Here is a 10,130-nt window from a genome sequence, read left to right on the forward strand (position 1 = left end):
AGAATTTATGGTCACAATAAATCATTTGTAATGGAGAACCAGCAGCAAAATTTTAGGTAATATTCCTGCCTATTATTTTTATAGTACTGCTTTATTCTGTGGTCTAAAATTAACCCAACTGAATCCAAATGAAAGGGCTCTGTTGGAGACTCTGAAGAAACAGAAGTGGGCTATCACAAGTTAAAAAATCTTTCAGTCTGGCTGCTGGCAGCTCCTTGCAAATGATGTTTTTATTAAGTATCAGCTTTTGGCTTTTTCAGTATTATAAAAGAAACAGCAAGCAGACCACGTTAGCACAAAATGAGTAATACACAATGTCAGTTCATGAAAAATGGCCCTGAAGCTATAAAGGTGTCTTTTCTACATGCTTTATTTAATAGAAAGCAAAATAAAAGCAAACATGAATCTTAGGCGTTGGCATAGATTGTATCATAGTCAGAAATAGTACGCAAAGCTAAGCAGCTTGCTTGGAGCCTGAGGTGAAAAAAAAAAAAAAAAAAGGCAAGGACACTTTCTGGCCAGGCCAGATAAAAGAGCATTGACTATATATTTCATTTGTGTTCCTTGCTTAATTTCTTTTCTCCTTTCCTTATCTTCACACCTTGAGCTCAGGCAGAGCAGCGCTTCATTTCTGATGAGAAGGCAGCCATCCAAAAATCACCTTAATGAAAATGCTGTATCTCACTGCACTATTTTCACCATACGCCACTGACAAACGAGGTGTATGGCACTAGGAGCTTTCTGAAACAAAGTATGAGCAATACTTTTGCAATACTGTTATTTTCAATTGATTAGATAATCTGAGATACCTGGAAACACAGCCTTGTTTGTTAGTTGACCTTTATAGCTTTTTGTATAGTAAAGTTTTGAAGAAAATGTTTTCAATTAACACTGTATCTTTCTAATCCTGGGGTTTATTTGGGATATAGTAACATCTCCATATGGTATACATAGAGGAATATAGGCCCACATGTAATGCTTTGGTCTCCATTTGTAAGTATGAGCTTTTAGCCAAGCACATCCAAATGCTTTTCAATTTCATGTATTCCTGTTAGTATACGTTCAGTTACCTTATAAAACTTACATATGCTTATATGCAAATGAGCTAGATGTAATTTCCAGGAAATTTGACGTAGCTGAAGTAGTATATTCAAGAATGACCCGTGGTGGTTCTTTACTGAAGAGTAACAAAGAGTATAGAGAACTTTTTACGACACGTATGATTTTAAATTTTATTAGTTGCCTATCTTTATATTAGTGTCATTATTCCTATTCTTGCATTAGACTTTTTGTCAATCATAATTATTTAGAAAAACATTTATTATCAGAATTTATTCTAAAATATTTTCATGCTCTTTTTAAAATTATAGGAAAATTGAAAGATCTGGCCATATTTTCAGATAATGGACTATAAAAAACATTTTGATGAGGTTCTAACGTAGCTGCATAACATTTTATATTATTTTATATTGGAATAATTATGAAAATAGAGACTTCATAGTGCCACCTACTGCCGAAAATACACATTTTTAAAACCTTGCTACTTTGCGTACTTTGAAATAAAAGAGTAACGGAAGAAAATAATCTGTTGGAATATATCTTTCAAACCTCTGAAAAATGTTGGAGACAAGTCTTGACTTGCCAAGTGAATTTCAGTCACACTAAATTTCTGAACTTTGAACCAGTGACTATTTTAACTGAGACTGTAATGAGAAGTGACTCTGAGGATCTGGGATTTTGACTAGAAGTTTTTTCAGTGTTACAATTTTAATAAGAACTTTAACTTTTAAAGTTAGTCCCTGTGATATCACTAGAAAAACACTGATGAAAGGATTCAGTGAAACAAAATTTATCTTTCACTCAGTGATAAGGAGACATCCTCTATTTTACAGGGAGCTCTGCATGAGATGTAAACCAAGGACCCTGGGATTAGCATCACACGTGGCATAAACTCTGTTCCTTTCTTACATGTAAAGTCCTAAGAAGGACCATGGATCCCTGCTTGGTTGTTGGCATAAGATGGTATGTTCTCAGCCATGATGGTTGGGACTCATCCTCCCTAACCCTTACCCTTAGAAGTTAGATGAGGTAAATGTACAGTATAAATACAGTAGCTGGTTCTTTATTTGTTTCATGAAGACCCTGTCTCTAGCACTCGTGAAATAGTAACCATATGCCTACAACCTTTTCCCACATCCCAGACGTTAACTATTGGTTATGATCTCATACCCAGGAACCAGGGAAATACAAGAAGTGGTAGGACTTTGTACATGAGTATGAACATGTAGAATATAGACCTTTATTCTTCTTGAGGAAAGTTCAACTTGGCTTCAAGAAATCGGAGTGTATTGCTGGTACTTGTCTTATCCTGTAGAATAAATTGACACTGAAATGCTTTGAATGCACGATTGTCAGAGTTTCTGTCATATTATGGCTTGATGACTTAACCTTAGAAATTTCCTTTCAAGCTGAAAAAGTCTTGAGAACAATGCATTTGAAACAGATAAAAGAGCTTTCAAGGATGATTTAGCCACTTTGTGGCAGTATTTTAGAAGCCTTCAGAGGCACTTTGCACGACCCCCATTTTCATTCACAGAGGAGAAGGATTGCTGTCATGACAGTATCACTCTGTGGTCCTTCATTTTGTAACAGCAGCCTGATCTACTCAACAGATAATGATTTTCAGAAGAGCTTTTTGTAATGTACGGGCAATTCTGGGTGCACATTTTACCAACATGGCACATTAAGAAAACACCTCCTTTTAAGTTAGATTGATAAAACCCAAGATAAAGTATGTTTCTTAGCTGAGCTTATTGTCTTTCATGCAGTGAAAATGCATGCTAACTTTTTGGTCAATTGAACTTTTTTTTTTTTTTTTTTTTTATTTAATTTGGGCTGGGATAGAGTTGATTTTCTTCATGGTAGCTTGTATGGTGCTATATTTTGGATTTGTGATGAAAGCTGTTGACAACACAGAGATGTTTTAGCTATTGCTGAGCAGTGCTTACACAGTGCGAAGGCCTTCTTTGTTTCTCAGGCTGCCCTGTCAGCAAGCAGGCTGGGGGTGCACAAGAAGTTGGGAACGGACGCAGCCAGGACAGCTGACCTCAGATGACCAGAGGGATATCCCACACCATATGATGTCATGCTCATCATATAAAGCCAGGGGAAGAAGGAGGAAGGGGGGGGCACTGCCAGAGTTACGGTGTTTCTTCTCCTAAGTCACCATTACATGTAACGGAGCCCTGCTTCCCTGGAGATGGCTGAACACTTGCCTGCCTATGTGAAGTAGTGAATGAATTCCTTATTTTGCTTTGCTTGCACATGCAGCTTTTGCTTTACCTACTAAACTGTCTTTATCTCAACAGGTTTTCTCACTTTTACCCTTCTGATTACCTCCCCCATCCCACTGGGGGAAAGCGAGCATGTAGCTGCATGGAGCTTAGCTACCCACTGGGGTTAAACCATGACAGACCTTTCTGGTGCCCAATACGAGGCTCAAAGGTAATGACAGATTTGATCGGAGTTTGCTAGACTGAATTTATAGCTGGTTTAGCTGTTCAGCTATTAATTGTAAGGGTCTTGTACTTGCTATGCCTTGCTGTACGTTAGAGCCTAGTGCTAGAGTTGGTGGCTGCTTTTTGCTCTGGCTGTTTGCTGTAGGGCTTATCATCTTAGCCAGCTGTGCCTGGGTGCATTTTGATAATAGCAGTAGCGATGTGCCTGGGCTGGCTGACGACCAGGGCATTGCTGCTGTTCCTGTGCTGCTGTGCTGGACAGGCTGGAGCTCCAGTGTCAACTTGAATTAAAGGGACTTGACCTGTGGATAAGTCCACACAGGAACAGGATGTCCCAAAGTGTTTGTGGCTATGGGTAAATCCATGTCAGAGCAGATGCATCTGTGGCTGCGGATATGTCCACAACACAGGAGGTGTACCCCTGAAGGGACTGTGGCCCACAGATAAGTCCGCACTGGAGGAGGTGCGCCTTGAAGCATCTGTAGCCACAGATAAGACCACAATACAGCAGATACACCCCTGAAGGGACCGTGGCCCATGGATAAGGCTGTGCTGGAGGAGGTACGCCTCAAAGCGTCTGTGACTGTGAGTGAGTCTAGGCCACAGCAGGTATGCCCCTGAAGAAACTGTGACCCATGAGTAAGTCCATGCCAGAGCAAGTACACCCCTTAAGGACTGGGGTCTGTGGATAGGTCCACGCTGGAGCAGAGGCAAGGAGAGAAGTACACTGCAGTGTCCAACGGGACCAGAGGCAGAGACTGTAATGGATACACCTTTAAATTGTTACCTATGATTTGAGTTACATGTTATAGTACTACTATAGTAGGAACCACTACCAGTGGAGGACAGGCCTTACAAGACACAGTGCAAGTGCAGCAGTGACTCAACCTGAGCTGGCTTTGGTGCCCAATAACTCCATGCAACACACCACCTCTCTCGACCCGAGTGACCACCATAACAGATAGAACCCAAGTCATGAACTAACGAACTCAATGGATGTTTCACGGACATTTTACAGGGGTGGTCCACAGACTAGGGATGATATCCGTGTATATGTATCAAAGGATGGAAAGGGGGAAAGTGACTAATGAGGATCTACTGGATAGTGTGGGACCTGAGTGTGATGTAAATGGTATGGAATTAAGTGTGGAAATTGTACTGGTTTTGGCTGGGATAGAGTTAATTTTCTTCATAGTAGCTTGTATAGTGCTATGTCTGGGATTTGTGATGAAAACAGTGTTGATAAAGCACTAATGTTTATGTTTCCTAGTGTGATACAGAGGATGCCTGCACCCTGGTGGAGGAGGAAGGATGAACACTCTCATCACTGGCTAGGTAATTATTTAGCTCATAGGTGCACGAGTTACAAGTTATGAGTTAATGAATCGCGAGTTATGGATTAGAGAACTTGTGAGTTAGAAACCTCGTGACTTAAGTGATTAATTAGTGAATTCATGTGATAGACTAGCCTGTGCAAAAGGGATGGAGCCCTTGTCTGTGGTGTTTTCTTTCCTAATGAGCTCATAAAATAAAGTTTAATTTACAGAGTACATTGTCCTGTAAATATGAGAGATCCAATAAGACTGACACAGAGTAGCCTGTGGCCCTTCTCCCTATTACCTGTCCAAATACTTTAAAACTTATTCTTTCCAAAAGAGTGAAGAGGCAGTGACTAGGGACGCTCCTCTGAAAGGAGCAGGGGAAATCCTTCACAACACTCAACTTCTGGGCTGTTTGTCTACCCCAAATTCCTGTTTTCCTGTAAGGGCCTTGCCAAAGACCTCTGGGGTCTGCTCCTCTTCCTGGGGCAGTTATAATCCACCCTGTCCTTCCCTCGTTTCACTCGCTATGGAATATGAACGTTAACGTGTGTCAGCCTAAATAATTAAAAGCAACACAGACTGTATCCCAGGAAACTAGAGAGGTTGAAAATGTGATTTTTCCTTCTCAAAGAAAGGGACAAACTCAAATCACAGTCAGCAGGAAAATAAGCTTTTTGGTGATACCACGTACAACAAAATAGCATCATAAAAATGAAATTATTTTTAAAGTAATATTCAAATCATGCAGTCATCGTTGATTTATTTTCTAGTTATACAGAGGTAATTGTATTAACAAACTGCCTCATTCAGTTTGGTGGGAAAACAATTGAAAGTTTTAATGTACTGGCAACTGCAGATAATAAATGATATGATCTGTGCTCCTAACTCAACTAGAATCTTAATTCTTGTTTTACCTAGGGCATACTACAATATCAATATGTCTGATGAAAGATACCTCTGTGACCTTCTGAAGCCAAGACAATTCTGGAATAATTCTAGAACAGAATAACTGTTCTAGAATTAAATATTGAAATAAGCCATATATGCTTATTGAAATAAGTTATATCTAAGCTATATGTGTATATACAAAGGAACTTATTCCAGAATTAATGACCCCCTGTACAGAGAGATTTAAAATCCAAGTGAAATTCTGTGAATAGAAACATTTGCAATCTACATTGCACTGAATATACTGGAAATAGTTTAAAAATACTTAGTTTTGTGACTTCAATTGCTGAAGCCAGACTAACTATAAATAAACATATTACAGTGTCTAAAGTGCATCATGTGCTTTCGAGTCAGAACCCCATGTCTGATGTGCTGTGGAACTCCCCACCATCCTGAAGTGTTGGGATATATTTATGTCATAGGTGAGCTGACCTAGCTCCTGCCTACTATCTTCCCTTCTAAATTCTCAACTGTTCCCAGGAGCTCAGAGAGCCTAGACATTTCTCAAATACATACTATAATTGTTCATGGATTTTTTTGTTGCCCCTTTAACCACTCAAAAAATCCAGAAAGTGTGAAAACAAGAATAATACTGACGTCTCTTTGACTTTCATTTTCTGATGCAAGAGATAACACAGACATTGAGTAGAATATGTGTCCTGTCAAAGCATTTTAGTATACTAGTAGTATCTATACAAATAGAATTAATAACTCAAATAGTGTTTCATCTATAATACATTCATAATCTCTTCTAGAAAATGTCTTTCATATCCTCTAACTCATGATTCTGTATGTCCTCTGCTATCACAAAGGCTAAGTAGGGGAAACCCAGGGTTATTTCCTGTTCTGATTTTCAAAGAGAAAGGGAGAAGCTGTCTGCTATATTGCCACTTTTTTTTCTTGCTTCTTCTCTTTTTTGAGATTTTCCTCCTGATAGTCGCATGACATAGGAACATAATATCTTGTTTACTCCTTCAGCCTCTTGTCATGCCCCATATATTCTGCTAACCCAGCAAGCAGTCCTTACTTACCATGTTTAAAATGTAAGCAACCTGCTGACTCTATTCACACTGTTCTGCAAGAGCTGCTCTTGGAGCAGCCGCACGCACAGGATGCTTTGCTTCTCCTCCGCAGGGCTGTTACGCAGGCAGCCTGTTAGCTATCAGCAACCGTCAGTGCTGAGCCTGTCCTGATATATCTGGTGGGGTGCTGACTTCCAGATGTGCTCAGGGTTGTGAAGATGGGCACAGGCAGGAGGGCAGATGCCAGTGCTGCACCGGAATGTTCGTGCAGCCTCACTGCTAGCTAGGCAGCAGAGGTAATATCTTGAACAAGTTGCACGGACTGGCTTCCAGTGTTCAGTGTGTCCTCTCTGCCTCAGTATGAAGTCAACAGTCAGCAATGCAGAAGCCCTGGAGTCACGATGTTTCTGTTGGTATTTTGCCTGGTTTTTCTTTTTTACTTTATAACTTAACTTGCATGTTTTCCTCCTCTCCTGAATATAGCATTATGTACATGGTGTCGCCACCCATTAGCCTCACTCCTAATCTCATCTGTTAGTGGGCTATAGGGAGGGGGTAACACATAGGCCTAGGGATGAACAAAGGCTGTATTTGCATAGGAAGCAGTATAAAGCAGTCGGTGTGATCCTCAGCACTATACTGGACAGTGTGCCTACTTTTTATTTAAATATGTGGTAGAAACAGGGAGGTTTGTCTCTGGAAGTGAGTTTCTGAGGAAACAAAAGCTAAGCATGATTCTCAGAATATGAACGCAACCCTCATTTTTATGCACTCTTTTGGGATCTGCTGCTAGAGTAATTTGGCAGCTGCTCAGCAGCAGCAACTAACAAAGCAGTGCTGGGATACTCTGGCAGCCCATGACCGGCTGACCTTTTTTTTTTCTACTATGTATTTCTAGGTACTCTGTTCCAGAAGAAGTATTGGTTCCCCTTAATCACCCCTAAAGGTTTGGACAAGTTAAACATACACATGTATTTCCAAATGAACCTGGCCTCCAGCCATTGTTTTTCTGGCTTTTTTCAGAACTCTTTCTTATTTATCTTTTGTCTTTTTGATAGTGCTGTGGATAGAACTGACTATTTTAGGCCAAAACCATAAAGAAAATTACTTAACCTGATGCTGTTACAGCTCTTCATGTCGAGTCCAAATTGACATTGCTTTTTTGCCTTGCCATATCCTGTGCAAACTTGCATGTAGTTGCCAGGGGAGAAGATGGAGAGTTTCCCATCATTCTCTGTTCCAATTCATGCCTTTCAGGTTATTTCTAATTGAAAAATTATTTGGATTATTTGTACACCATTTACCAATTTGCCGTATTCTAGATCATTACTATTACTTTTTGAGTGCATCATCTCTTTACACCCCATCTATAATTCTCTTTTCATTGGTATTTCTAGCATTTTGTGATGTACAATTGTAAATGCCAGCAGTATGCTGGTTTACTTTATTTTTCTGGTGAAAACATTTTTTTTAAAAATCAGCCCTCACACCCATATCTATCATACCCCAAACATCTCACAGTTCAACATACAGAATCACAGAATCATAGAATCACAGAATACCAGGTTGGAAGGGACCTCAAGAATCATCTGATCCAACTTTTGTTGGCAAAAGCACAATCTAGACAAGATGGCCCATCACCCCACCCAGCTGAATCTTAAAAGTGTCCAATGCTGGGGAATCCACCACTTCCCATGGGAGATTATTCCGGTGGCTTATTGTTCTCACTGTGGAAAATTTTCCTCTTGTGTCTGATTGGAATCTTCCCAGGAGCAACTCGTATCCACTACAAAAGGGAGTCTCCATCTTCTTTGTAGCCACCCTTTAAATACTGGACGTGGTGATAGGGACTCTCCTAAGCCTTATTTTCTCAAGGCTGAACAAACCCAATTCTCTCTCAGTCTTTCCTCTCACAGCAGTCTTCCCAGTCTCTTGATCATCCTTGTGGCCTTTCTCTGGACCCTCTGCAGTCTGACCACATCTTTTTTGTATAGCAGGGACCAAAACTGAACACAGTATTCCAGGTGTGGCCTGACAAGCGCTGAGCAGAGAGGGATAATGACTTCTTTATCTCTGCTGGTGATGCTCTTGTTGATGCGACCCAGCATCCTGTTGGCTTTCTTTGTCGCTGCAGCACACTGGTCACGCATATTGAGTTTGTTGTCCACCAGGTCCCTCAGGACCCCTTTCCACAGAGCTGCTCCCCAGCCAGGTAGATCCCAGTCTGTGCTGCACTCCTGGGTTATGTTTTCCCAGGTGCAAGACCTTACACTTGTCCTTGTTGAACTTCATGATGTTCTTGCCAGCCCACTCTTCCAGTCTATTCACATCTCATGTTTCTGCAACACTGTACTGAGGTTCCCAGTATACACTGGAGTTTCCAGCATACTGTAACCCATTTTTGAGAGGGAGGAGCTTATGTTGGAGCTGGAGCAGGAGTTTGGTAGCTGGCAGAAGGAAGCAGCTGGGCTGTAAGCAAGCCCGAGAGCTTCCCAGGGAAATAGCTTACTGCTGGCAGGGTGTCAGTAGTAGCAGCAGGAGGACATAAGGAGGCAGGAGACACAACAAAACTGCATATGTGACTGGCAGAAGACTGGTGTCAAATGGTCTCAACAAGGCCCACCCCATACGATCATAACCCTCATTTGAGATTCAGCTGGAAGGCTGTTAACGTTGTCACTGTTAGGAGTTAATTGTGCTTAAGGGAGTTGCCCTATTTGTTCCGAGAAAGCCATAAAGCAGTCGTATTACTTCTGCAGATCCTGCATGTTAAACGAGGACAGCCTGGTAACTAGAGCCTGCGAAGCCGCCCGCCTCTATCACCTCCAGCACTTGGCACTGAGCTGGGGGAGCCCCGGCTGGGAGGGGGCATCCTTGCCCGTTGTCAGCAGGCAGGTGCTCTGCAACAAACTCACAGCTTCCCTAGCAAAGCCAGCTTGAATTCATTTTTCAAGTAAGATTTTTTTGGAATATGATTTGAAACCTTTAAAAAAATCTGCTACATTACATCTACTGCCTTCTCTTCAGACATTCCTTTTATAAATCTGTCTGAACAGATCACTCAAGTTTGCACAGCAAGATTTTTTAAATAAGACCATAGTGTTTGTTGATTGTGGCCCTAGAACCTTCCAGATGTTCGTTCAGCAATCACTGTGCAATGTTTCTAGTATTACTCACTAGGAACAGAAATTATGCTTAAAGAGAGACTGATGCTCTTTTTTTTCATGAAAATTGGTGAGATATTTGATTAATAAATGCTCCTCAGTTTCCCACATCTATTGTGATGATAATTTATGCTGTAATTACAGTAAGTGTATCAC

The 10,130-nt window shown here is 40.9% G+C and overlaps 1 long non-coding RNA gene across 1 annotated transcript; it reads left to right on the plus strand.

Moving 5' to 3' along the window:
* The first annotated feature begins 3,089 nt into the window (after positions 1–3,089).
* LOC141962263 (uncharacterized) lies at positions 3,090–7,808 on the plus strand. The gene is made up of 4 exons (XR_012633904.1): positions 3,090–3,288; positions 3,369–3,504; positions 4,789–4,853; positions 7,709–7,808. It is a non-coding gene; the product is annotated as an uncharacterized LOC141962263 (long non-coding RNA).
* The last annotated feature ends 2,322 nt before the right edge of the window (positions 7,809–10,130 follow it).

Source organism: Athene noctua, chromosome 7, assembly GCF_965140245.1.
Source record: "Athene noctua chromosome 7, bAthNoc1.hap1.1, whole genome shotgun sequence".
NCBI classification, from domain to species: Eukaryota; Metazoa; Chordata; class Aves; order Strigiformes; family Strigidae; genus Athene; species Athene noctua.